General features: G+C 70.3%; 10 non-coding genes across 10 annotated transcripts; all 10 read left to right on the plus strand.

Annotated features, from left to right (window-relative positions):
• Positions 1-10,501: 10,501 nt before the first annotated feature.
• TRNAC-GCA (transfer RNA cysteine (anticodon GCA)) lies at positions 10,502-10,573 on the plus strand. Its single transcript has one exon. It is a non-coding gene; the product is annotated as a tRNA-Cys (tRNA).
• A 1,498-nt stretch (positions 10,574-12,071) lies between these two features.
• Positions 12,072-12,143, plus strand: TRNAC-GCA (transfer RNA cysteine (anticodon GCA)). Its single transcript has one exon. It is a non-coding gene; the product is annotated as a tRNA-Cys (tRNA).
• A 1,499-nt stretch (positions 12,144-13,642) lies between these two features.
• TRNAC-GCA (transfer RNA cysteine (anticodon GCA)) lies at positions 13,643-13,714 on the plus strand. The gene has a single exon. It is a non-coding gene; the product is annotated as a tRNA-Cys (tRNA).
• A 1,508-nt stretch (positions 13,715-15,222) lies between these two features.
• Positions 15,223-15,294, plus strand: TRNAC-GCA (transfer RNA cysteine (anticodon GCA)). Its single transcript has one exon. It is a non-coding gene; the product is annotated as a tRNA-Cys (tRNA).
• Positions 15,295-16,790: 1,496 nt separating this feature from the next.
• Positions 16,791-16,862, plus strand: TRNAC-GCA (transfer RNA cysteine (anticodon GCA)). Its single transcript has one exon. It is a non-coding gene; the product is annotated as a tRNA-Cys (tRNA).
• Positions 16,863-18,361: 1,499 nt separating this feature from the next.
• TRNAC-GCA (transfer RNA cysteine (anticodon GCA)) lies at positions 18,362-18,433 on the plus strand. The gene has a single exon. It is a non-coding gene; the product is annotated as a tRNA-Cys (tRNA).
• Positions 18,434-19,941: 1,508 nt separating this feature from the next.
• Positions 19,942-20,013, plus strand: TRNAC-GCA (transfer RNA cysteine (anticodon GCA)). The gene has a single exon. It is a non-coding gene; the product is annotated as a tRNA-Cys (tRNA).
• A 1,497-nt stretch (positions 20,014-21,510) lies between these two features.
• TRNAC-GCA (transfer RNA cysteine (anticodon GCA)) lies at positions 21,511-21,582 on the plus strand. Its single transcript has one exon. It is a non-coding gene; the product is annotated as a tRNA-Cys (tRNA).
• A 1,508-nt stretch (positions 21,583-23,090) lies between these two features.
• On the plus strand, positions 23,091-23,162 carry TRNAC-GCA (transfer RNA cysteine (anticodon GCA)). The gene has a single exon. It is a non-coding gene; the product is annotated as a tRNA-Cys (tRNA).
• A 1,497-nt stretch (positions 23,163-24,659) lies between these two features.
• On the plus strand, positions 24,660-24,731 carry TRNAC-GCA (transfer RNA cysteine (anticodon GCA)). The gene has a single exon. It is a non-coding gene; the product is annotated as a tRNA-Cys (tRNA).
• Positions 24,732-25,442: the final 711 nt, after the last annotated feature.

Below are 25,442 nucleotides of genomic sequence, written 5' to 3' on the forward strand. Positions count from 1 at the left end.
GTCTGAGGGTGTAGGCCCGGCTCCTCTGCCCTCCTCCAGGTCCTGTGCTACTTTGTGGCTGTTCCTGGGCAAAGCGGCCTTTCTTGTGCCCATTTTCCTAGGGCCTCCCGAAGGAGGCGTGCAGCTTGTGCCCGGTGGCCCGCCCGGGGTCCGACTCCTTGCCCGGGCGGGGTCCTGGCCGACCTCAGGCCCCTCAGATGCCTGGCTGCTGCGCAGGCCCGCGCACGGGAGTCGCGGGACGGCGAGGCCACCCGGCCGCCAGGCCCACGGCCTGCTGGCTCAGCCTGCAGGGCTCGGGGCCCTCCAAGCTGCTGGCGGGGGCCCAGGGAGCTTCCCAGATGGGGCAGAGGCGGCTAATGCAGCTGTCCCCGGGACAAGATCTGCCTCCCGAGGGGGACCGAGGGCCCAGACGGCTGGCAGCCACGAGAGACGGAAGCCCGGGAGTAAAGTGGCCCTTGGTGGGGCGGCTCCAAGCTGAGTGCAGCGGCCTGCCGGTGTCGCCCGGCCCGGCCCGCCTGCTCCCAGCACCACAAACAGGGTGCGCAGTGGCGGCTCGGGGGTCCCGAGGGGACCGGCGCGCTCGGGAAGGGCAGCCCCGGAAGCCACTGCCAAGGGCGGGAGGCAGGACTGCATTTGCTTGGAGAGTCAGGGGCACCCTTGAGGCTGGCTGCCCCAGGTCAGCGCGGCCGCGCCCCTTTCAAAGCCAGGACGACCGGCCCTTCGGCCCATGCTCGCCCAGGCGCCAGTCTCGGGGCCGTGCGGGAGCTGCCGGACCAAACCAGGCTTTGGAACGTTGAGCTCGGGGACAGGGCTGGGGACCTTGGGGCCCCCTCTGTTGCAGGCAGCGTGGCAGTCCTCTGTGCCCGGGGAGTGGGCCACGTGGGTCCTGGGGACTAGGGCCAAGAGGCAGCCGGAGAGGCCGCAGGCCCGCCTGGGGGCTGTCGGGGAGCATCGGAGCCGGCCCGCTGGGCCCGGCGAGGCTTCACCCAGCCACTGGCAATGCCTCTGGAATCCAGCGGCACTGGGTGTGGCGGGCAGCTCGCAAAGGTGCTAATAGAGGCTGTCCCTGGGGGGAAGGGGGTATAGCTCAGGGGTAGAGCATTTGACTGCAGATCAAGAGGTCCCTGGTTCAAATCCAGGTGCCCCCTACCAGCTGCCTCCCCTTTTGGGCCGGCCACTGCGTCCTCTGCCTCCTGACCTCACAGGGCCCGGCCCAGGCCGACCTGGCACAGCACGACGTAGCCTGGCACGTGCCCTCCCCTGGAGACTTGGCCCAGGCCCAGGACACACCCTGCGTTCTGGGGGCCCTCACCACTGCCACAGCAAGCAGCTTGCATTTCCCCCCCCCCCCAGGCTTCAGGACACCTTTTCCTGAGCTCTTTTGGGGTATCGGCGCCCCGGGCCAGGAGACTCTGACACTCGGCCGGCACCTCTTCACAGAGCCAGTCCCGGCGGGGGCGGCTGCCCTCGCCCGAAGAGCTGGGCGGCAGCTTCGGCGGCTGGCCCACTTCTTTCTGCCCAGGGCCCGGGGCCTCAGGGGCGTCGGGGCAGCCGGGCCGAACGTGACCGTCTGAGGGTGTAGGGCCGGCTCCTCTGCCCTCCTCCAGGTCCTGTGCTACTTTGTGGCTGTTCCTGGGGAAAGCGGCCTTTCTTGTGCCCATTTTCCTAGGGCCTCCCGAAGGAGGCGTGCAGCTTGTGCCCGGTGGCCCGCCCGGGGTCCGACTCCTTGCCCGGGCGGGGTCCTGGCCGACCTCAGGCCCCTCAGATGCCTGGCTGCTGCGCAGGCCCGCGCACGGGAGTCGCGGGACAGCGAGGCCACCCGGCCGCCAGGCCCACGGCCTGCTGGCTCAGCCTGCACGGCTCGGGGCCCTCCAAGCTGCTGGCGGGGGCCCAGGGAGCTTCCCAGATGGGGCAGAGGCGGCTAATGCAGCTGTCCCCGGGACAAGATCTGCCTCCCGAGGGGGACCGAGGGCCCAGACGGCTGGCAGCCACGAGAGACGGAAGCCCGGGAGTAAAGTGGCCCTTGGTGGGGCGGCTCCAAGCTGAGTGCAGCGGCCTGCCGGTGTCGCCCGGCCCGGCCCGCCTGCTCCCAGCACCACAAACAGGGTGCGCAGTGGCGGCTCGGGGGTCCCGAGGGGACCGGCGCGCTCGGGAAGGGCAGACCCGGAAGCCACTGCCAAGGGCGGGAGGCAGGACTGCATTTGCTTGGAGAGTCAGGGGCACCCTTGAGGCTGGCTGCCCCAGGTCAGCGCGGCCGCGCCCCTTTCAAAGCCAGGACGACCGGCCCTTCGGCCCATGCTCGCCCAGGCGCCAGTCTCGGGGCCGTGGGGAAGCTGCCGGACCAAACCAGGCTTTGGAACGTTGAGCTCGGGGACAGGGCTGGGGGACGTTGGGGCCCCCTCTGTTGCAGGCAGCGTGGCAGTCCTCTGTGCCCGGGGAGTGGGCCACGTTGGTCCTGGGGACTAGGGCCAAGAGGCAGCCGGAGAGGCCGCAGGCCCGCCTGGGGGCTGTCGGGGAGCATCGGAGCCGGCCCGCTGGGCCCGGCGAGGCTTCACCCAGCCACTGGCAATGCCTCTGGAATCCAGCGGCACTGGGTGTGGCGGGCAGCTCGCAAAGGTGCTAATAGAGGCTGTCCCTGGGGGGAAGGGGGTATAGCTCAGGGGTAGAGCATTTGACTGCAGATCAAGAGGTCCCTGGTTCAAATCCAGGTGCCCCCTACCAGCTGCCTCCCCTTTTGGGCCTGCCACTGCGTCCTCTGCCTCCTGACCTCACGGGGCCCGGCCCAGGCCGACCTGGCACAGCACGACGTAGCCTGGCACATGCCCTCCCCTGGAGACTTGGCCCAGGCCCAGGACACACCCTGCGTTCTGGGGGCCCTCACCACTGCCACAGCAAGCAGCGGGCATTTCCCCCCCCCGCCCCCCAGGCTTCAGGACACCTTTTCCTGAGCTCTTTCGGGGTATCGGCGCCCCGGGCCAGGAGACTCTGACACTCGGCCGGCACCTCTTCACAGAGCCAGTCCCGGCGGGGGCGGCTGCCCTCGCCCGAAGAGCTGGGCGGCAGCTTCGGCGGCTGGCCCACTTCTTTCTGCCCAGGGCCCGGGGCCTCAGGGGCGTCGGGGCAGCCGGGCCGAACGTGACCGTCTGAGGGTGTAGGCCCGGCTCCTCTGCCCTCCTCCAGGTCCTGTGCTACTTTGTGGCTGTTCCTGGGCAAAGCGGCCTTTCTTGTGCCCATTTTCCTAGGGCCTCCCGAAGGAGGCGTGCAGCTTGTGCCCGGTGGCCCGCCCGGGGTCCGACTCCTTGCCCGGGCGGGGTCCTGGCCGACCTCAGGCCCCTCAGATGCCTGGCTGCTGCGCAGGCCCGCGCACGGGAGTCGCGGGACGGCGAGGCCACCCGGCCGCCAGGCCCACGGCCTGCTGGCTCAGCCTGCAGGGCTCGGGGCCCTCCAAGCTGCTGGCGGGGGCCCAGGGAGCTTCCCAGATGGGGCAGAGGCGGCTAATGCAGCTGTCCCCGGGACAAGATCTGCCTCCCGAGGGGGACCGAGGGCCCAGACGGCTGGCAGCCACGAGAGACGGAAGCCCGGGAGTAAAGTGGCCCTTGGTGGGGCGGCTCCAAGCTGAGTGCAGCGGCCTGCCGGTGTCGCCCGGCCCGGCCCGCCTGCTCCCAGCACCACAAACAGGGTGCGCAGTGGCGGCTCGGGGGTCCCGAGGGGACCGGCGCGCTCGGGAAGGGCAGCCCCGGAAGCCACTGCCAAGGGCGGGAGGCAGGACTGCATTTGCTTGGAGAGTCAGGGGCACCCTTGAGGCTGGCTGCCCCAGGTCAGCGCGGCCGCGCCCCTTTCAAAGCCAGGACGACCGGCCCTTCGGCCCATGCTCGCCCAGGCGCCAGTCTCGGGGCCGTGCGGGAGCTGCCGGACCAAACCAGGCTTTGGAACGTTGAGCTCGGGGACAGGGCTGGGGACCTTGGGGCCCCCTCTGTTGCAGGCAGCGTGGCAGTCCTCTGTGCCCGGGGAGTGGGCCACGTGGGTCCTGGGGACTAGGGCCAAGAGGCAGCCGGAGAGGCCGCAGGCCCGCCTGGGGGCTGTCGGGGAGCATCGGAGCCGGCCCGCTGGGCCCGGCGAGGCTTCACCCAGCCACTGGCAATGCCTCTGGAATCCAGCGGCACTGGGTGTGGCGGGCAGCTCGCAAAGGTGCTAATAGAGGCTGTCCCTGGGGGGAAGGGGGTATAGCTCAGGGGTAGAGCATTTGACTGCAGATCAAGAGGTCCCTGGTTCAAATCCAGGTGCCCCCTACCAGCTGCCTCCCCTTTTGGGCCGGCCACTGCGTCCTCTGCCTCCTGACCTCACAGGGCCCGGCCCAGGCCGACCTGGCACAGCACGACGTAGCCTGGCACGTGCCCTCCCCTGGAGACTTGGCCCAGGCCCAGGACACACCCTGCGTTCTGGGGGCCCTCACCACTGCCACAGCAAGCAGCTTGCATTTCCCCCCCCCCCCCAGGCTTCAGGACACCTTTTCCTGAGCTCTTTTGGGGTATCGGCGCCCCGGGCCAGGAGACTCTGACACTCGGCCGGCACCTCTTCACAGAGCCAGTCCCGGCGGGGGCGGCTGCCCTCGCCCGAAGAGCTGGGCGGCAGCTTCGGCGGCTGGCCCACTTCTTTCTGCCCAGGGCCCGGGGCCTCAGGGGCGTCGGGGCAGCCGGGCCGAACGTGACCGTCTGAGGGTGTAGGGCCGGCTCCTCTGCCCTCCTCCAGGTCCTGTGCTACTTTGTGGCTGTTCCTGGGGAAAGCGGCCTTTCTTGTGCCCATTTTCCTAGGGCCTCCCGAAGGAGGCGTGCAGCTTGTGCCCGGTGGCCCGCCCGGGGTCCGACTCCTTGCCCGGGCGGGGTCCTGGCCGACCTCAGGCCCCTCAGATGCCTGGCTGCTGCGCAGGCCCGCGCACGGGAGTCGCGGGACAGCGAGGCCACCCGGCCGCCAGGCCCACGGCCTGCTGGCTCAGCCTGCACGGCTCGGGGCCCTCCAAGCTGCTGGCGGGGGCCCAGGGAGCTTCCCAGATGGGGCAGAGGCGGCTAATGCAGCTGTCCCCGGGACAAGATCTGCCTCCCGAGGGGGACCGAGGGCCCAGACGGCTGGCAGCCACGAGAGACGGAAGCCCGGGAGTAAAGTGGCCCTTGGTGGGGCGGCTCCAAGCTGAGTGCAGCGGCCTGCCGGTGTCGCCCGGCCCGGCCCGCCTGCTCCCAGCACCACAAACAGGGTGCGCAGTGGCGGCTCGGGGGTCCCGAGGGGACCGGCGCGCTCGGGAAGGGCAGACCCGGAAGCCACTGCCAAGGGCGGGAGGCAGGACTGCATTTGCTTGGAGAGTCAGGGGCACCCTTGAGGCTGGCTGCCCCAGGTCAGCGCGGCCGCGCCCCTTTCAAAGCCAGGACGACCGGCCCTTCGGCCCATGCTCGCCCAGGCGCCAGTCTCGGGGCCGTGGGGAAGCTGCCGGACCAAACCAGGCTTTGGAACGTTGAGCTCGGGGACAGGGCTGGGGGACGTTGGGGCCCCCTCTGTTGCAGGCAGCGTGGCAGTCCTCTGTGCCCGGGGAGTGGGCCACGTTGGTCCTGGGGACTAGGGCCAAGAGGCAGCCGGAGAGGCCGCAGGCCCGCCTGGGGGCTGTCGGGGAGCATCGGAGCCGGCCCGCTGGGCCCGGCGAGGCTTCACCCAGCCACTGGCAATGCCTCTGGAATCCAGCGGCACTGGGTGTGGCGGGCAGCTCGCAAAGGTGCTAATAGAGGCTGTCCCTGGGGGGAAGGGGGTATAGCTCAGGGGTAGAGCATTTGACTGCAGATCAAGAGGTCCCTGGTTCAAATCCAGGTGCCCCCTACCAGCTGCCTCCCCTTTTGGGCCTGCCACTGCGTCCTCTGCCTCCTGACCTCACGGGGCCCGGCCCAGGCCGACCTGGCACAGCACGACGTAGCCTGGCACATGCCCTCCCCTGGAGACTTGGCCCAGGCCCAGGACACACCCTGCGTTCTGGGGACCCTCACCACTGCCACAGCAAGCAGCTTGCATTTCCCCCCCCCCCCCCAGGCTTCAGGACACCTTTTCCTGAGCTCTTTTGGGGTATCGGCGCCCCGGGCCAGGAGACTCTGACACTCGGCCGGCACCTCTTCACAGAGCCAGTCCCGGCGGGGGCGGCTGCACTCCCCGAAGAGCTTGGCGGCAGCTTCGGCGGCTGGCCCACTTCTTTCTGCCCAGGGCCCGGGGCCTCAGGGGCGTCGGGGCAGCCGGGCCGAACGTGACCGTCTGAGGGTGGAGGCCCGGCTCCTCTGCCCTCCTCCAGGTCCTGTGCTACTTTGTGGCTGTTCCTGGGCAAAGCGGCCTTTCTTGTGCCCATTTTCCTAGGGCCTCCCGAAGGAGGCGTGCAGCTTGTGCCCGGCTGGCCCGCCCGGGGTCTGACTCCTTGCCCGGGCGGGGTCCTTGCCGACCTCAGGCCCCTCAGATGCCTGGCTGCTGCGCAGGCCCGCGCACGGGAGTCGCGGGACGGCGAGGCCACCCGGCCGCCAGGCCCACGGCCTGCTGGCTCAGCCTGCAGGGCTCGGGGCCCTCCAAGCTGCTGGCGGGGGCCCAGGGAGCTTCCCAGATGGGGCAGAGGCGGCTAATGCAGCTGTCCCCGGGACAAGATCTGCCTCCCGAGGGGGACCGAGGGCCCAGACGGCTGGCAGCCACGAGAGACGGGAGCCCGGGAGTAAAGTGGCCCTTGGTGGGGCGGCTTCAAGCTGAGTGCAGAGGCCTGCCGGTGTCGCCCGGCCCGGCCCGGCCCGCCTGCTCCCAGCACCACAAACAGGGTGCGCAGTGGCGGCTCGGGGGTCCCGAGGGGACCGGCGCGCTCGGGAAGGGCAGCCCCGGAAGCCACTGCCAAGGGCGGGAGGCAGGACTGCATTTGCTTGGAGAGTCAGGGGGACCCTGGAGGCTGGCTGCCCCAAGTCAGCGCGGCCGCGCCCCTTTCAAAGCAAGGACGACCGGCCCTTCGGCCCATGCTCGCCCAGGCGCCAGTCTCGGGGCCGTGCGGGAGCTGCCGGACCAAACCAGGCTTTGGAACGTTGAGCTCGGGGACAGGGCTGGGGACCTTGGGGCCCCCTCTGTTGCAGGCAGCGTGGCAGTCCTCTGTGCCCGGGGAGTGGGCCACGTGGGTCCTGGGGACTAGGGCCAAGAGGCAGCCGGAGAGGCCGCAGGCCCGCCTGGGGGCTGTCGGGGAGCATCGGAGCCGGCCCGCTGGGCCCGGCGAGGCTTCACCCAGCCACTGGCAATGCCTCTGGAATCCAGCGGCACTGGGTGTGGCGGGCAGCTCGCAAAGGTGCTAATAGAGGCTGTCCCTGGGGGGAAGGGGGTATAGCTCAGGGGTAGAGCATTTGACTGCAGATCAAGAGGTCCCTGGTTCAAATCCAGGTGCCCCCTACCAGCTGCCTCCCCTTTTGGGCCGGCCACTGCGTCCTCTGCCTCCTGACCTCACGGGGCCCGGCCCAGGCCGACCTGGCACAGCACGACGTAGCCTGGCACGTGCCCTCCCCTGGAGACTTGGCCCAGGCCCAGGACACACCCTGCGTTCTGGGGGCCCTCACCACTGCCACAGCAAGCAGCTTGCATTTCCCCCCCCCCCCAGGCTTCAGGACACCTTTTCCTGAGCTCTTTTGGGGTATCGGCGCCCCGGGCCAGGAGACTCTGACACTCGGCCGGCACCTCTTCACAGAGCCAGTCCCGGCGGGGGCGGCTGCACTCCCCGAAGAGCTTGGCGGCAGCTTCGGCGGCTGGCCCACTTCTTTCTGCCCAGGGCCCGGGGCCTCAGGGGCGTCGGGGCAGCCGGGCCGAACGTGACCGTCTGAGGGTGGAGGCCCGGCTCCTCTGCCCTCCTCCAGGTCCTGTGCTACTTTGTGGCTGTTCCTGGGCAAAGCGGCCTTTCTTGTGCCCATTTTCCTAGGGCCTCCCGAAGGAGGCGTGCAGCTTGTGCCCGGCTGGCCCGCCCGGGGTCTGACTCCTTGCCCGGGCGGGGTCCTTGCCGACCTCAGGCCCCTCAGATGCCTGGCTGCTGCGCAGGCCCGCGCACGGGAGTCGCGGGACGGCGAGGCCACCCGGCCGCCAGGCCCACGGCCTGCTGGCTCAGCCTGCAGGGCTCGGGGCCCTCCAAGCTGCTGGCGGGGGCCCAGGGAGCTTCCCAGATGGGGCAGAGGCGGCTAATGCAGCTGTCCCCGGGACAAGATCTGCCTCCCGAGGGGGACCGAGGGCCCAGACGGCTGGCAGCCACGAGAGACGGGAGCCCGGGAGTAAAGTGGCCCTTGGTGGGGCGGCTCCAAGCTGAGTGCAGCGGCCTGCCGGTGTCGCCCGGCCCGGCCCGCCTGCTCCCAGCACCACAAACAGGGTGCGCAGTGGCGGCTCGGGGGTCCCGAGGGGACCGGCGCGCTCGGGAAGGGCAGCCCCGGAAGCCACTGCCAAGGGCGGGAGGCAGGACTGCATTTGCTTGGAGAGTCAGGGGGACCCTGGAGGCTGGCTGCCCCAAGTCAGCGCGGCCGCGCCCCTTTCAAAGCCAGGACGACCGGCCCTTCGGCCCATGCTCGCCCAGGCGCCAGTCTCGGGGCCGTGGGGAAGCTGCCGGACCAAACCAGGCTTTGGAACGTTGAGCTCGGGGACAGGGCTGGGGGACCTTGGGGCCCCCTCTGTTGCAGGCAGCGTGGCAGTCCTCTGTGCCCGGGGAGTGGGCCACGTTGGTCCTGGGGACTAGGGCCAAGAGGCAGCCGGAGAGGCCGCAGGCCCGCCTGGGGGCTGTCGGGGAGCATCGGAGCCGGCCCGCTGGGCCCGGCGAGGCTTCACCCAGCCACTGGCAATGCCTCTGGAATCCAGCGGCACTGGGTGTGGCGGGCAGCTCGCAAAGGTGCTAATAGAGGCTGTCCCTGGGGGGAAGGGGGTATAGCTATGGGGTAGAGCATTTGACTGCAGATCAAGAGGTCCCTGGTTCAAATCCAGGTGCCCCCTACCAGCTGCCTCCCCTTTTGGGCCTGCCACTGCGTCCTCTGCCTCCTGACCTCACGGGGCCCGGCCCAGGCCGACCTGGCACAGCACGACGTAGCCTGGCACATGCCCTCCCCTGGAGACTTGGCCCAGGCCCAGGACACACCCTGCGTTCTGGGGGCCCTCACCACTGCCACAGCAAGCAGCTTGCATTTCCCCCCCCCCCCCAGGCTTCAGGACACCTTTTCCTGAGCTCTTTTGGGGTATCGGCGCCCCGGGCCAGGAGACTCTGACACTCGGCCGGCACCTCTTCACAGAGCCAGTCCCGGCGGGGGCGGCTGCACTCCCCGAAGAACTTGGCGGCAGCTTCGGCGGCTGGCCCACTTCTTTCTGCCCAGGGCCCGGGGCCTCAGGGGCGTCGGGGCAGCCGGGCCGAACGTGACCGTCTGAGGGTGGAGGCCCGGCTCCTCTGCCCTCCTCCAGGTCCTGTGCTACTTTGTGGCTGTTCCTGGGCAAAGCGGCCTTTCTTGTGCCCATTTTCCTAGGGCCTCCCGAAGGAGGCGTGCAGCTTGTGCCCGGCTGGCCCGCCCGGGGTCCGACTCCTTGCCCGGGCGGGGTCCTTGCCGACCTCAGGCCCCTCAGATGCCTGGCTGCTGCGCAGGCCCGCGCACGGGAGTCGCGGGACGGCGAGGCCACCCGGCCGCCAGGCCCACGGCCTGCTGGCTCAGCCTGCAGGGCTCGGGGCCCTCCAAGCTGCTGGCGGGGGCCCAGGGAGCTTCCCAGATGGGGCAGAGGCGGCTAATGCAGCTGTCCCCGGGACAAGATCTGCCTCCCGAGGGGGACCGAGGGCCCAGACGGCTGGCAGCCACGAGAGACGGGAGCCCGGGAGTAAAGTGGCCCTTGGTGGGGCGGCTCCAAGCTGAGTGCAGCGGCCTGCCGGTGTCGCCCGGCCCGGCCCGCCTGCTCCCAGCACCACAAACAGGGTGCGCAGTGGCGGCTCGGGGGTCCCGAGGGGACCGGCGCGCTCGGGAAGGGCAGCCCCGGAAGCCACTGCCAAGGGCGGGAGGCAGGACTGCATTTGCTTGGAGAGTCAGGGGGACCCTGGAGGCTGGCTGCCCCAAGTCAGCGCGGCCGCGCCCCTTTCAAAGCCAGGACGACCGGCCCTTCGGCCCATGCTCGCCCAGGCGCCAGTCTCGGGGCCGTGGGGAAGCTGCCGGACCAAACCAGGCTTTGGAACGTTGAGCTCGGGGACAGGGCTGGGGGACCTTGGGGCCCCCTCTGTTGCAGGCAGCGTGGCAGTCCTCTGTGCCCGGGGAGTGGGCCACGTTGGTCCTGGGGACTAGGGCCAAGAGGCAGCCGGAGAGGCCGCAGGCCCGCCTGGGGGCTGTCGGGGAGCATCGGAGCCGGCCCGCTGGGCCCGGCGAGGCTTCACCCAGCCACTGGCAATGCCTCTGGAATCCAGCGGCACTGGGTGTGGCGGGCAGCTCGCAAAGGTGCTAATAGAGGCTGTCCCTGGGGGGAAGGGGGTATAGCTCAGGGGTAGAGCATTTGACTGCAGATCAAGAGGTCCCTGGTTCAAATCCAGGTGCCCCCTACCAGCTGCCTCCCCTTTTGGGCCTGCCACTGCGTCCTCTGCCTCCTGACCTCACGGGGCCCGGCCCAGGGCGACCTGGCACAGCACGACGTAGCCTGGCACATGCCCTCCCCTGGAGACTTGGCCCAGGCCCAGGACACACCCTGCGTTCTGGGGGCCCTCACCACTGCCACAGCAAGCAGCTTGCATTTCCCCCCCCCCCCCCAGGCTTCAGGACACCTTTTCCTGAGCTCTTTTGGGGTATCGGCGCCCCGGGCCAGGAGACTCTGACACTCGGCCGGCACCTCTTCACAGAGCCAGTCCCGGCGGGGGCGGCTGCCCTCGCCCGAAGAGCTTGGCGGCAGCTTCGGCGGCTGGCCCACTTCTTTCTGCCCAGGGCCCGGGGCCTCAGGGGCGTCGGGGCAGCCGGGCCGAACGTGACCGTCTGAGGGTGTAGGCCCGGCTCCTCTGCCCTCCTCCAGGTCCTGTGCTACTTTGTGGCTGTTCCTGGGCAAAGCGGCCTTTCTTGTGCCCATTTTCCTAGGGCCTCCCGAAGGAGGCGTGCAGCTTGTGCCCGGTGGCCCGCCCGGGGTCCGACTCCTTGCCCGGGCGGGGTCCTTGCCGACCTCAGGCCCCTCAGATGCCTGGCTGCTGCGCAGGCCCGCGCACGGGAGTCGCGGGACAGCGAGGCCACCCGGCCGCCAGGCCCACGGCCTGCTGGCTCAGCCTGCAGGGCTCGGGGCCCTCCAAGCTGCTGGCGGGGGCCCAGGGAGCTTCCCAGATGGGGCAGAGGCGGCTAATGCAGCTGTCCCCGGGACAAGATCTGCCTCCCGAGGGGGACCGAGGGCCCAGACGGCTGGCAGCTACGAGAGACGGAAGCCCGGGAGTAAAGTGGCCCTTGGTGGGGCGGCTCCAAGCTGAGTGCAGCGGCCTGCCGGTGTCGCCCGGCCCGGCCCGCCTGCTCCCAGCACCACAAACAGGGTGCGCAGTGGCGGCTCGGGGGTCCCGAGGGGACCGGCGCGCTCGGGAAGGGCAGCCCCGGAAGCCACTGCCAAGGGCGGGAGGCAGGACTGCATTTGCTGGGAGAGTCAGGGGGACCCTTGAGGCTGGCTGCCCCAAGTCAGCGCGGCCGCGCCCCTTTCAAAGCCAGGACGACCGGCCCTTCGGCCCATGCTCGCCCAGGCGCCAGTCTCGGGGCCGTGCGGGAGCTGCCGGACCAAACCAGGCTTTGGAACGTTGAGCTCGGGGACAGGGCTGGGGACCTTGGGGCCCCCTCTGTTGCAGGCAGCGTGGCAGTCCTCTGTGCCCGGGGAGTGGGCCACGTGGGTCCTGGGGACTAGGGCCAAGAGGCAGCCGGAGAGGCCGCAGGCCCGCCTGGGGGCTGTCGGGGAGCATCGGAGCCGGCCCGCTGGGCCCGGCGAGGCTTCACCCAGCCACTGGCAATGCCTCTGGAATCCAGCGGCACTGGGTGTGGCGGGCAGCTCGCAAAGGTGCTAATAGAGGCTGTCCCTGGGGGGAAGGGGGTATAGCTCAGGGGTAGAGCATTTGACTGCAGATCAAGAGGTCCCTGGTTCAAATCCAGGTGCCCCCTACCAGCTGCCTCCCCTTTTGGGCCGGCCACTGCGTCCTCTGCCTCCTGACCTCACAGGGCCCGGCCCAGGCCGACCTGGCACAGCACGACGTAGCCTGGCACGTGCCCTCCCCTGGAGACTTGGCCCAGGCCCAGGACACACCCTGCGTTCTGGGGGCCCTCACCACTGCCACAGCAAGCAGCTTGCATTTCCCCCCCCCCCCCCAGGCTTCAGGACACCTTTTCCTGAGCTCTTTTGGGGTATCGGCGCCCCGGGCCAGGAGACTCTGACACTCGGCCGGCACCTCTTCACAGAGCCAGTCCCGGCGGGGGCGGCTGCACTCCCTGAAGAGCTTGGCGGCAGCTTCGGCGGCTGGCCCACTTCTTTCTGCCCAGGGCCCGGGGCCTCAGGGGCGTCGGGGCAGCCGGGCCGAACGTGACCGTCTGAGGGTGTAGGCCCGGCTCCTCTGCCCTCCTCCAGGTCCTGTGCTACTTTGTGGCTGTTCCTGGGCAAAGCGGCCTTTCTTGTGCCCATTTTCCTAGGGCCTCCCGAAGGAGGCGTGCAGCTTGTGCCCGGCTGGCCCGCCCGGGGTCCGACTCCTTGCCCGGGCGGGGTCCTTGCCGACCTCAGGCCCCTCAGATGCCTGGCTGCTGCGCAGGCCCGCGCACGGGAGTCGCGGGACAGCGAGGCCACCCGGCCGCCAGGCCCACGGCCTGCTGGCTCAGCCTGCAGGGCTCGGGGCCCTCCAAGCTGCTGGCGGGGGCCCAGGGAGCTTCCCAGATGGGGCAGAGGCGGCTAATGCAGCTGTCCCCGGGACAAGATCTGCCTCCCGAGGGGGACCGAGGGCCCAGACGGCTGGCAGCCACGAGAGACGGAAGCCCGGGAGTAAAGTGGCCCTTGGTGGGGCGGCTCCAAGCTGAGTGCAGCGGCCTGCCGGTGTCGCCCGGCCCGGCCCGCCTGCTCCCAGCACCACAAACAGGGTGCGCAGTGGCGGCTCGGGGGTCCCGAGGGGACCGGCGCGCTCGGGAAGGGCAGCCCCGGAAGCCACTGCCAAGGGCGGGAGGCAGGACTGCATTTGCTTGGAGAGTCAGGGGGACCCTGGAGGCTGGCTGCCCCAAGTCAGCGCGGCCGCGCCCCTTTCAAAGCCAGGACGACCGGCCCTTCGGCCCATGCTCGCCCAGGCGCCAGTCTCGGGGCCGTGGGGAAGCTGCCGGACCAAACCAGGCTTTGGAACGTTGAGCTCGGGGACAGGGCTGGGGGACCTTGGGGCCCCCTCTGTTGCAGGCAGCGTGGCAGTCCTCTGTGCCCGGGGAGTGGGCCACGTTGGTCCTGGGGACTAGGGCCAAGAGGCAGCCGGAGAGGCCGCAGGCCCGCCTGGGGGCTGTCGGGGAGCATCGGAGCCGGCCCGCTGGGCCCGGCGAGGCTTCACCCAGCCACTGGCAATGCCTCTGGAATCCAGCGGCACTGGGTGTGGCGGGCAGCTCGCAAAGGTGCTAATAGAGGCTGTCCCTGGGGGGAAGGGGGTATAGCTCAGGGGTAGAGCATTTGACTGCAGATCAAGAGGTCCCTGGTTCAAATCCAGGTGCCCCCTACCAGCTGCCTCCCCTTTTGGGCCTGCCACTGCGTCCTCTGCCTCCTGACCTCACGGGGCCCGGCCCAGGCCGACCTGGCACAGCACGACGTAGCCTGGCACATGCCCTCCCCTGGAGACTTGGCCCAGGCCCAGGACACACCCTGCGTTCTGGGGGCCCTCACCACTGCCACAGCAAGCAGCGGGCATTTTTCCCCCCCCCCGCCCCCCAGGCTTCAGGACACCTTTTCCTGAGCTCTTTTGGGGTATCGGCGCCCCGGGCCAGGAGACTCTGACACTCGGCCGGCACCTCTTCACAGAGCCAGTCCCGGCGGGGGCGGCTGCACTCCCTGAAGAGCTTGGCGGCAGCTTCGGCGGCTGGCCCACTTCTTTCTGCCCAGGGCCCGGGGCCTCAGGGGCGTCGGGGCAGCCGGGCCGAACGTGACCGTCTGAGGGTGGAGGCCCGGCTCCTCTGCCCTCCTCCAGGTCCTGTGCTACTTTGTGGCTGTTCCTGGGCAAAGCGGCCTTTCTTGTGCCCATTTTCCTAGGGCCTCCCGAAGGAGGCGTGCAGCTTGTGCCCGGCTGGCCCGCCCGGGGTCTGACTCCTTGCCCGGGCGGGGTCCTTGCCGACCTCAGGCCCCTCAGATGCCTGGCTGCTGCGCAGGCCCGCGCACGGGAGTCGCGGGACGGCGAGGCCACCCGGCCGCCAGGCCCACGGCCTGCTGGCTCAGCCTGCAGGGCTCGGGGCCCTCCAAGCTGCTGGCGGGGGCCCAGGGAGCTTCCCAGATGGGGCAGAGGCGGCTAATGCAGCTGTCCCCGGGACAAGATCTGCCTCCCGAGGGGGACCGAGGGCCCAGACGGCTGGCAGCCACGAGAGACGGGAGCCCGGGAGTAAAGTGGCCCTTGGTGGGGCGGCTTCAAGCTGAGTGCAGAGGCCTGCCGGTGTCGCCCGGCCCGGCCAGGCCCGCCTGCTCCCAGCACCACAAACAGGGTGCGCAGTGGCGGCTCGGGGGTCCCGAGGGGACCGGCGCGCTCGGGAAGGGCAGCCCCGGAAGCCACTGCCAAGGGCGGGAGGCAGGACTGCATTTGCTTGGAGAGTCAGGGGGACCCTGGAGGCTGGCTGCCCCAAGTCAGCGCGGCCGCGCCCCTTTCAAAGCCAGGACGACCGGCCCTTCGGCCCATGCTCGCCCAGGCGCCAGTCTCGGGGCCGTGCGGGAGCTGCCGGACCAAACCAGGCTTTGGAACGTTGAGCTCGGGGACAGGGCTGGGGACCTTGGGGCCCCCTCTGTTGCAGGCAGCGTGGCAGTCCTCTGTGCCCGGGGAGTGGGCCACGTGGGTCCTGGGGACTAGGGCCAAGAGGCAGCCGGAGAGGCCGCAGGCCCGCCTGGGGGCTGTCGGGGAGCATCGGAGCCGGCCCGCTGGGCCCGGCGAGGCTTCACCCAGCCACTGGCAATGCCTCTGGAATCCAGCGGCACTGGGTGTGGCGGGCAGCTCGCAAAGGTGCTAATAGAGGCTGTCCCTGGGGGGAAGGGGGTATAGCTCAGGGGTAGAGCATTTGACTGCAGATCAAGAGGTCCCTGGTTCAAATCCAGGTGCCCCCTACCAGCTGCCTCCCCTTTTGGGCCGGCCACTGCGTCCTCTGCCTCCTGACCTCACAGGGCCCGGCCCAGGCCGACCTGGCACAGCACGACGTAGCCTGGCACGTGCCCTCCCCTGGAGACTTGGCCCAGGCCCAGGACACACCCTGCGTTCTGGGGGCCCTCACCACTGCCACAGCAAGCAGCTTGCATTTCCCCCCCCCCCCAGGCTTCAGGACACCTTTTCCTGAGCTCTTTTGGGGTATCGGCGCCCCGGGCCAGGAGACTCTGACACTCGGCCGGCACCTCTTCACAGAGCCAGTCCCGGCGGGGGCGGCTGCCCTCGCCCGAAGAGCTTGGCGGCAGCTTCGGCGGCTGGCCCACTTCTTTCTGCCCAGGGCCCGGGGCCTCAGGGGCGTCGGGGCAGCCGGGCCGAACGTGACCGTCTGAGGGTGGAGGCCCGGCTCCTCTGCCCTCCTCCAGGTCCTGTGCTACTTTGTGGCTGTTCCTGGGCAAAGCGGCCTTTCTTGTGCCCATTTTCCTAGGGCCTCCCGAAGGAGGCGTGCAGCTTGTGCCCGGTGGCCCGCCCGGGGTCCGACTCCTTGCCCGGGCGGGGTCCTTGCCGACCTCAGGCCCCTCAGATGCCTGGCTGCTGCGCAGGCCCGCGCACGGGAGTCGCGGGACAGCGAGGCCACCCGGCCGCCAGGCCCACGGCCTGCTGGCTCAGCCTGCAGGGCTCGGGGCCCTCCAAGCTGCTGGCGGGGGCCCAGGGAGCTTCCCAGATGGGGCAGAGGCGGCTAATGCAGCTGTCCCCGGGACAAGATCTGCCTCCCGAGGGGGACCGAGGGCCCAGACGGCTGGCAGCTACGAGAGACGGAAGCCCGGGAGTAAAGTGGCCCTTGGTGGGGCGGCTCCAAGCTGAGTGCAGCGGCCTGCCGGTGTCGCCCGGCCCGGCCCGCCTGCTCCCAGCACCACAAACAGGGTGCGCAGTGGCGGCTCGGGGGTCCCGAGGGGACCGGCGCGCTCGGGAAGGGCAGCCCCGGAAGCCACTGCCAAGGGCGGGAGGCAGGACTGCATTTGCTGGGAGAGTCAGGGGGACCCTTGAGGCTGGCTGCCCCAAGTCAGCGCGGCCGCGCCCCTTTCAAAGCCAGGACGACCGGCCCTTCGGCCCATGCTCGCCCAGGCGCCAGTCTCGGGGCCGTGCGGGAGCTGCCGGACCAAACCAGGCTTTGGAACGTTGAGCTCGGGGACAGGGCTGGGGACCTTGGGGCCCCCTCTGTTGCAGGCAGCGTGGCAGTCCTCTGTGCCCGGGGAGTGGGCCACGTGGGTCCTGGGGACTAGGGCCAAGAGGCAGCCGGAGAGGCCGCAGGCCCGCCTGGGGGCTGTCGGGGAGCATCGGAGCCGGCCCGCTGGGCCCGGCGAGGCTTCACCCAGCCACTGGCAATGCCTCTGGAATCCAGCGGCACTGGGTGTGGCGGGCAGCTCGCAAAGGTGCTAATAGAGGCTGTCCCTGGGGGGAAGGGGGTATAGCTCAGGGGTAGAGCATTTGACTGCAGATCAAGAGGTCCCTGGTTCAAATCCAGGTGCCCCCTACCAGCTGCCTCCCCTTTTGGGCCGGCCACTGCGTCCTCTGCCTCCTGACCTCACAGGGCCCGGCCCAGGCCGACCTGGCACAGCACGACGTAGCCTGGCACGTGCCCTCCCCTGGAGACTTGGCCCAGGCCCAGGACACACCCTGCGTTCTGGGGGCCCTCACCACTGCCACAGCAAGCAGCTTGCATTTCCCCCCCCCCCCCCAGGCTTCAGGACACCTTTTCCTGAGCTCTTTTGGGGTATCGGCGCCCCGGGCCAGGAGACTCTGACACTCGGCCGGCACCTCTTCACAGAGCCAGTCCCGGCGGGGGCGGCTGCACTCCCTGAAGAGCTTGGCGGCAGCTTCGGCGGCTGGCCCACTTCTTTCTGCCCAGGGCCCGGGGCCTCAGGGGCGTCGGGGCAGCCGGGCCGAACGTGACCGTCTGAGGGTGTAGGCCCGGCTCCTCTGCCCTCCTCCAGGTCCTGTGCTACTTTGTGGCTGTTCCTGGGCAAAGCGGCCTTTCTTGTGCCCATTTTCCTAGGGCCTCCCGAAGGAGGCGTGCAGCTTGTGCCCGGCTGGCCCGCCCGGGGTCCGACTCCTTGCCCGGGCGGGGTCCTTGCCGACCTCAGGCCCCTCAGATGCCTGGCTGCTGCGCAGGCCCGCGCACGGGAGTCGCGGGACAGCGAGGCCACCCGGCCGCCAGGCCCACGGCCTGCTGGCTCAGCCTGCAGGGCTCGGGGCCCTCCAAGCTGCTGGCGGGGGCCCAGGGAGCTTCCCAGATGGGGCAGAGGCGGCTAATGCAGCTGTCCCCGGGACAAGATCTGCCTCCCGAGGGGGACCGAGGGCCCAGACGGCTGGCAGCCACGAGAGACGGAAGCCCGGGAGTAAAGTGGCCCTTGGTGGGGCGGCTCCAAGCTGAGTGCAGCGGCCTGCCGGTGTCGCCCGGCCCGGCCCGCCTGCTCCCAGCACCACAAACAGGGTGCGCAGTGGCGGCTCGGGGGTCCCGAGGGGACCGGCGCGCTCGGGAAGGGCAGCCCCGGAAGCCACTGCCAAGGGCGGGAGGCAGGACTGCATTTGCTTGGAGAGTCAGGGGGACCCTGGAGGCTGGCTGCCCCAAGTCAGCGCGGCCGCGCCCCTTTCAAAGCCAGGACGACCGGCCCTTCGGCCCATGCTCGCCCAGGCGCCAGTCTCGGGGCCGTGGGGAAGCTGCCGGACCAAACCAGGCTTTGGAACGTTGAGCTCGGGGACAGGGCTGGGGGACCTTGGGGCCCCCTCTGTTGCAGGCAGCGTGGCAGTCCTCTGTGCCCGGGGAGTGGGCCACGTTGGTCCTGGGGACTAGGGCCAAGAGGCAGCCGGAGAGGCCGCAGGCCCGCCTGGGGGCTGTCGGGGAGCATCGGAGCCGGCCCGCTGGGCCCGGCGAGGCTTCACCCAGCCACTGGCAATGCCTCTGGAATCCAGCGGCACTGGGTGTGGCGGGCAGCTCGCAAAGGTGCTAATAGAGGCTGTCCCTGGGGGGAAGGGGGTATAGCTCAGGGGTAGAGCATTTGACTGCAGATCAAGAGGTCCCTGGTTCAAATCCAGGTGCCCCCTACCAGCTGCCTCCCCTTTTGGGCCTGCCACTGCGTCCTCTGCCTCCTGACCTCACGGGGCCCGGCCCAGGCCGACCTGGCACAGCACGACGTAGCCTGGCACATGCCCTCCCCTGGAGACTTGGCCCAGGCCCAGGACACACCCTGCGTTCTGGGGGCCCTCACCACTGCCACAGCAAGCAGCGGGCATTTTTCCCCCCCCCCGCCCCCCAGGCTTCAGGACACCTTTTCCTGAGCTCTTTTGGGGTATCGGCGCCCCGGGCCAGGAGACTCTGACACTCGGCCGGCACCTCTTCACAGAGCCAGTCCCGGCGGGGGCGGCTGCACTCCCTGAAGAGCTTGGCGGCAGCTTCGGCGGCTGGCCCACTTCTTTCTGCCCAGGGCCCGGGGCCTCAGGGGCGTCGGGGCAGCCGGGCCGAACGTGACCGTCTGAGGGTGGAGGCCCGGCTCCTCTGCCCTCCTCCAGGTCCTGTGCTACTTTGTGGCTGTTCCTGGGCAAAGCGGCCTTTCTTGTGCCCATTTTCCTAGGGCCTCCCGAAGGAGGCGTGCAGCTTGTGCCCGGCTGGCCCGCCCGGGGTCTGACTCCTTGCCCGGGCGGGGTCCTTGCCGACCTCAGGCCCCTCAGATGCCTGGCTGCTGCGCAGGCCCGCGCACGGGAGTCGCGGGACGGCGAGGCCACCCGGCCGCCAGGCCCACGGCCTGCTGGCTCAGCCTGCAGGGCTCGGGGCCCTCCAAGCTGCTGGCGGGGGCCCAGGGAGCTTCCCAGATGGGGCAGAGGCGGCTAATGCAGCTGTCCCCGGGACAAGATCTGCCTCCCGAGGGGGACCGAGGGCCCAGACGGCTGGCAGCCACGAGAGACGGGAGCCCGGGAGTAAAGTGGCCCTTGGTGGGGCGGCTTCAAGCTGAGTGCAGAGGCCTGCCGGTGTCGCCCGGCCCGGCCCGGCCCGCCTGCTCCCAGCACCACAAACAGGGTGCGCAGTGGCGGCTCGGGGGTCCCGAGGGGACCGGCGCGCTCGGGAAGGGCAGCCCCGGAAGCCACTGCCAAGGGCGGGAGGCAGGACTGCATTTGCTTGGAGAGTCAGGGGGACCCTGGAGGCTGGCTGCCCCAAGTCAGCGCGGCCGCGCCCCTTTCAAAGCCAGGACGACCGGCCCTTCGGCCCATGCTCGCCCAGGCGCCAGTCTCGGGGCCGTGCGGGAGCTGCCGGACCAAACCAGGCTTTGGAACGTTGAGCTCGGGGACAGGGCTGGGGACCTTGGGGCCCCCTCTGTTGCAGGCAGCGTGGCAGTCCTCTGTGCCCGGGGAGTGGGCCACGTGGGTCCTGGGGACTAGGGCCAAGAGGCAGCCGGAGAGGCCGCAGGCCCGCCTGGGGGCTGTCGGGGAGCATCGGAGCCGGCCCGCTGGGCCCGGCGAGGCTTCACCCAGCCACTGGCAATGCCTCTGGAATCCAGCGGCACTGGGTGTGGCGGGCAGCTCGCAAAGGTGCTAATAGAGGCTGTCCCTGGGGGGAAGGGGGTATAGCTCAGGGGTAGAGCATTTGACTGCAGATCAAGAGGTCCCTGGTTCAAATCCAGGTGCCCCCTACCAGCTGCCTCCCCTTTTGGGCCGGCCACTGCGTCCTCTGCCTCCTGACCTCACAGGGCCCGGCCCAGGCCGACCTGGCACAGCACGACGTAGCCTGGCACGTGCCCTCCCCTGGAGACTTGGCCCAGGCCCAGGACACACCCTGCGTTCTGGGGGCCCTCACCACTGCCACAGCAAGCAGCTTGCATTTCCCCCCCCCCCCAGGCTTCAGGACACCTTTTCCTGAGCTCTTTTGGGGTATCGGCGCCCCGGGCCAGGAGACTCTGACACTCGGCCGGCACCTCTTCACAGAGCCAGTCCCGGCGGGGGCGGCTGCCCTCGCCCGAAGAGCTTGGCGGCAGCTTCGGCGGCTGGCCCACTTCTTTCTGCCCAGGGCCCGGGGCCTCAGGGGCGTCGGGGCAGCCGGGCCGAACGTGACCGTCTGAGGGTGGAGGCCCGGCTCCTCTGCCCTCCTCCAGGTCCTGTGCTACTTTGTGGCTGTTCCTGGGCAAAGCGGCCTTTCTTGTGCCCATTTTCCTAGGGCCTCCCGAAGGAGGCGTGCAGCTTGTGCCCGGTGGCCCGCCCGGGGTCCGACTCCTTGCCCGGGCGGGGTCCTTGCCGACCTCAGGCCCCTCAGATGCCTGGCTGCTGCGCAGGCCCGCGCACGGGAGTCGCGGGACAGCGAGGCCACCCGGCCGCCAGGCCCACGGCCTGCTGGCTCAGCCTGCAGGGCTCGGGGCCCTCCAAGCTGCTGGCGGGGGCCCAGGGAGCTTCCCAGATGGGGCAGAGGCGGCTAATGCAGCTGTCCCCGGGACAAGATCTGCCTCCCGAGGGGGACCGAGGGCCCAGACGGCTGGCAGCCACGAGAGACGGAAGCCCGGGAGTAAAGTGGCCCTTGGTGGGGCGGCTCCAAGCTGAGTGCAGCGGCCTGCCGGTGTCGCCCGGCCCGGCCCGCCTGCTCCCAGCACCACAAACAGGGTGCGCAGTGGCGGCTCGGGGGTCCCGAGGGGACCGGCGCGCTCGGGAAGGGCAGCCCCGGAAGCCACTGCCAAGGGCGGGAGGCAGGACTGCATTTGCTTGGAGAGTCAGGGGGACCCTGGAGGCTGGCTGCCCCAAGTCAGCGCGGCCGCGCCCCTTTCAAAGCCAGGACGACCGGCCCTTCGGCCCATGCTCGCCCAGGCGCCAGTCTCGGGGCCGTGGGGAAGCTGCCGGACCAAACCAGGCTTTGGAACGTTGAGCTCGGGGACAGGGCTGGGGGACGTTGGGGCCCCCTCTGTTGCAGGCAGCGTGGCAGTCCTCTGTGCCCGGGGAGTGGGCCACGTTGGTCCTGGGGACTAGGGCCAAGAGGCAGCCGGAGAGGCCGCAGGCCCGCCTGGGGGCTGTCGGGGAGCATCGGAGCCGGCCCGCTGGGCCCGGCGAGGCTTCACCCAGCCACTGGCAATGCCTCTGGAATCCAGCGGCACTGGGTGTGGCGGGCAGCTCGCAAAGGTGCTAATAGAGGCTGTCCCTGGGGGGAAGGGGGTATAGCTCAGGGGTAGAGCATTTGACTGCAGATCAAGAGGTCCCTGGTTCAAATCCAGGTGCCCCCTACCAGCTGCCTCCCCTTTTGGGCCTGCCACTGCGTCCTCTGCCTCCTGACCTCACGGGGCCCGGCCCAGGCCGACCTGGCACAGCACGACGTAGCCTGGCACATGCCCTCCCCTGGAGACTTGGCCCAGGCCCAGGACACACCCTGCGTTCTGGGGGCCCTCACCACTGCCACAGCAAGCAGCGGGCATTTTTCCCCCCCCCCGCCCCCCAGGCTTCAGGACACCTTTTCCTGAGCTCTTTTGGGGTATCGGCGCCCCGGGCCAGGAGACTCTGACACTCGGCCGGCACCTCTTCACAGAGCCAGTCCCGGCGGGGGCGGCTGCACTCCCTGAAGAGCTTGGCGGCAGCTTCGGCGGCTGGCCCACTTCTTTCTGCCCAGGGCCCAGGGCCTCAGGGGCGTCGGGGCAGCCGGGCCGAACGTGACCGTCTGAGGGTGGAGGCCCGGCTCCTCTGCCCTCCTCCAGGTCCTGTGCTACTTTGTGGCTGTTCCTGGGCAAAGCGGCCTTTCTTGTGCCCATTTTCCTAGGGCCTCCCGAAGGAGGCGTGCAGCTTGTGCCCGGCTGGCCCGCCCGGGGTCTGACTCCTTGCCCGGGCGGGGTCCTTGCCGACCTCAGGCCCCTCAGATGCCTGGCTGCTGCGCAGGCCCGCGCACGGGAGTCGCGGGACGGCGAGGCCACCCGGCCGCCAGGCCCACGGCCTGCTGGCTCAGCCTGCAGGGCTCGGGGCCCTCCAAGCTGCTGGCGGGGGCCCAGGGAGCTTCCCAGATGGGGCAGAGGCGGCTAATGCAGCTGTCCCCGGGACAAGATCTGCCTCCCGAGGGGGACCGAGGGCCCAGACGGCTGGCAGCCACGAGAGACGGGAGCCCGGGAGTAAAGTGGCCCTTGGTGGGGCGGCTTCAAGCTGAGTGCAGAGGCCTGCCGGTGTCGCCCGGCCCGGCCCGGCCCGCCTGCTCCCAGCACCACAAACAGGGTGCGCAGTGGCGGCTCGGGGGTCCCGAGGGGACCGGCGCGCTCGGGAAGGGCAGCCCCGGAAGCCACTGCCAAGGGCGGGAGGCAGGACTGCATTTGCTTGGAGAGTCAGGGGGACCCTGGAGGCTGGCTGCCCCAAGTCAGCGCGGCCGCGCCCCTTTCAAAGCCAGGACGACCGGCCCTTCGGCCCATGCTCGCCCAGGCGCCAGTCTCGGGGCCGTGCGGGAGCTGCCGGACCAAACCAGGCTTTGGAACGTTGAGCTCGGGGACAGGGCTGGGGACCTTGGGGCCCCCTCTGTTGCAGGCAGCGTGGCAGTCCTCTGTGCCCGGGGAGTGGGCCACGTGGGTCCTGGGGACTAGGGCCAAGAGGCAGCCGGAGAGGCCGCAGGCCCGCCTGGGGGCTGTCGGGGAGCATCGGAGCCGGCCCGCTGGGCCCGGCGAGGCTTCACCCAGCCACTGGCAATGCCTCTGGAATCCAGCGGCACTGGGTGTGGCGGGCAGCTCGCAAAGGTGCTAATAGAGGCTGTCCCTGGGGGGAAGGGGGTATAGCTCAGGGGTAGAGCATTTGACTGCAGATCAAGAGGTCCCTGGTTCAAATCCAGGTGCCCCCTACCAGCTGCCTCCCCTTTTGGGCCGGCCACTGCGTCCTCTGCCTCCTGACCTCACAGGGCCCGGCCCAGGCCGACCTGGCACAGCACGACGTAGCCTGGCACGTGCCCTCCCCTGGAGACTTGGCCCAGGCCCAGGACACACCCTGCGTTCTGGGGGCCCTCACCACTGCCACAGCAAGCAGCTTGCATTTCCCCCCCCCCCCAGGCTTCAGGACACCTTTTCCTGAGCTCTTTTGGGGTATCGGCGCCCCGGGCCAGGAGACTCTGACACTCGGCCGGCACCTCTTCACAGAGCCAGTCCCGGCGGGGGCGGCTGCCCTCGCCCGAAGAGCTTGGCGGCAGCTTCGGCGGCTGGCCCACTTCTTTCTGCCCAGGGCCCGGGGCCTCAGGGGCGTCGGGGCAGCCGGGCCGAACGTGACCGTCTGAGGGTGGAGGCCCGGCTCCTCTGCCCTCCTCCAGGTCCTGTGCTACTTTGTGGCTGTTCCTGGGCAAAGCGGCCTTTCTTGTGCCCATTTTCCTAGGGCCTCCCGAAGGAGGCGTGCAGCTTGTGCCCGGTGGCCCGCCCGGGGTCCGACTCCTTGCCCGGGCGGGGTCCTTGCCGACCTCAGGCCCCTCAGATGCCTGGCTGCTGCGCAGGCCCGCGCACGGGAGTCGCGGGACAGCGAGGCCACCCGGCCGCCAGGCCCACGGCCTGCTGGCTCAGCCTGCAGGGCTCGGGGCCCTCCAAGCTGCTGGCGGGGGCCCAGGGAGCTTCCCAGATGGGGCAGAGGCGGCTAATGCAGCTGTCCCCGGGACAAGATCTGCCTCCCGAGGGGGACCGAGGGCCCAGACGGCTGGCAGCCACGAGAGACGGAAGCCCGGGAGTAAAGTGGCCCTTGGTGGGGCGGCTCCAAGCTGAGTGCAGCGGCCTGCCGGTGTCGCCCGGCCCGGCCCGCCTGCTCCCAGCACCACAAACAGGGTGCGCAGTGGCGGCTCGGGGGTCCCGAGGGGACCGGCGCGCTCGGGAAGGGCAGCCCCGGAAGCCACTGCCAAGGGCGGGAGGCAGGACTGCATTTGCTTGGAGAGTCAGGGGGACCCTGGAGGCTGGCTGCCCCAAGTCAGCGCGGCCGCGCCCCTTTCAAAGCCAGGACGACCGGCCCTTCGGCCCATGCTCGCCCAGGCGCCAGTCTCGGGGCCGTGGGGAAGCTGCCGGACCAAACCAGGCTTTGGAACGTTGAGCTCGGGGACAGGGCTGGGGGACCTTGGGGCCCCCTCTGTTGCAGGCAGCGTGGCAGTCCTCTGTGCCCGGGGAGTGGGCCACGTTGGTCCTGGGGACTAGGGCCAAGAGGCAGCCGGAGAGGCCGCAGGCCCGCCTGGGGGCTGTCGGGGAGCATCGGAGCCGGCCCGCTGGGCCCGGCGAGGCTTCACCCAGCCACTGGCAATGCCTCTGGAATCCAGCGGCACTGGGTGTGGCGGGCAGCTCGCAAAGGTGCTAATAGAGGCTGTCCCTGGGGGGAAGGGGGTATAGCTCAGGGGTAGAGCATTTGACTGCAGATCAAGAGGTCCCTGGTTCAAATCCAGGTGCCCCCTACCAGCTGCCTCCCCTTTTGGGCCTGCCACTGCGTCCTCTGCCTCCTGACCTCACGGGGCCCGGCCCAGGCCGACCTGGCACAGCACGACGTAGCCTGGCACATGCCCTCCCCTGGAGACTTGGCCCAGGCCCAGGACACACCCTGCGTTCTGGGGGCCCTCACCACTGCCACAGCAAGCAGCGGGCATTTTTCCCCCCCCCCGCCCCCCAGGCTTCAGGACACCTTTTCCTGAGCTCTTTTGGGGTATCGGCGCCCCGGGCCAGGAGACTCTGACACTCGGCCGGCACCTCTTCACAGAGCCAGTCCCGGCGGGGGCGGCTGCACTCCCTGAAGAGCTTGGCGGCAGCTTCGGCGGCTGGCCCACTTCTTTCTGCCCAGGGCCCAGGGCCTCAGGGGCGTCGGGGCAGCCGGGCCGAACGTGACCGTCTGAGGGTGGAGGCCCGGCTCCTCTGCCCTCCTCCAGGTCCTGTGCTACTTTGTGGCTGTTCCTGGGCAAAGCGGCCTTTCTTGTGCCCATTTTCCTAGGGCCTCCCGAAGGAGGCGTGCAGCTTGTGCCCGGCTGGCCCGCCCGGGGTCTGACTCCTTGCCCGGGCGGGGTCCTTGCCGACCTCAGGCCCCTCAGATGCCTGGCTGCTGCGCAGGCCCGCGCACGGGAGTCGCGGGACGGCGAGGCCACCCGGCCGCCAGGCCCACGGCCTGCTGGCTCAGC

This window comes from Sminthopsis crassicaudata, chromosome 5 (genome assembly GCF_048593235.1).
Source record: "Sminthopsis crassicaudata isolate SCR6 chromosome 5, ASM4859323v1, whole genome shotgun sequence".
Classification (NCBI taxonomy): Eukaryota; Metazoa; Chordata; class Mammalia; order Dasyuromorphia; family Dasyuridae; genus Sminthopsis; species Sminthopsis crassicaudata.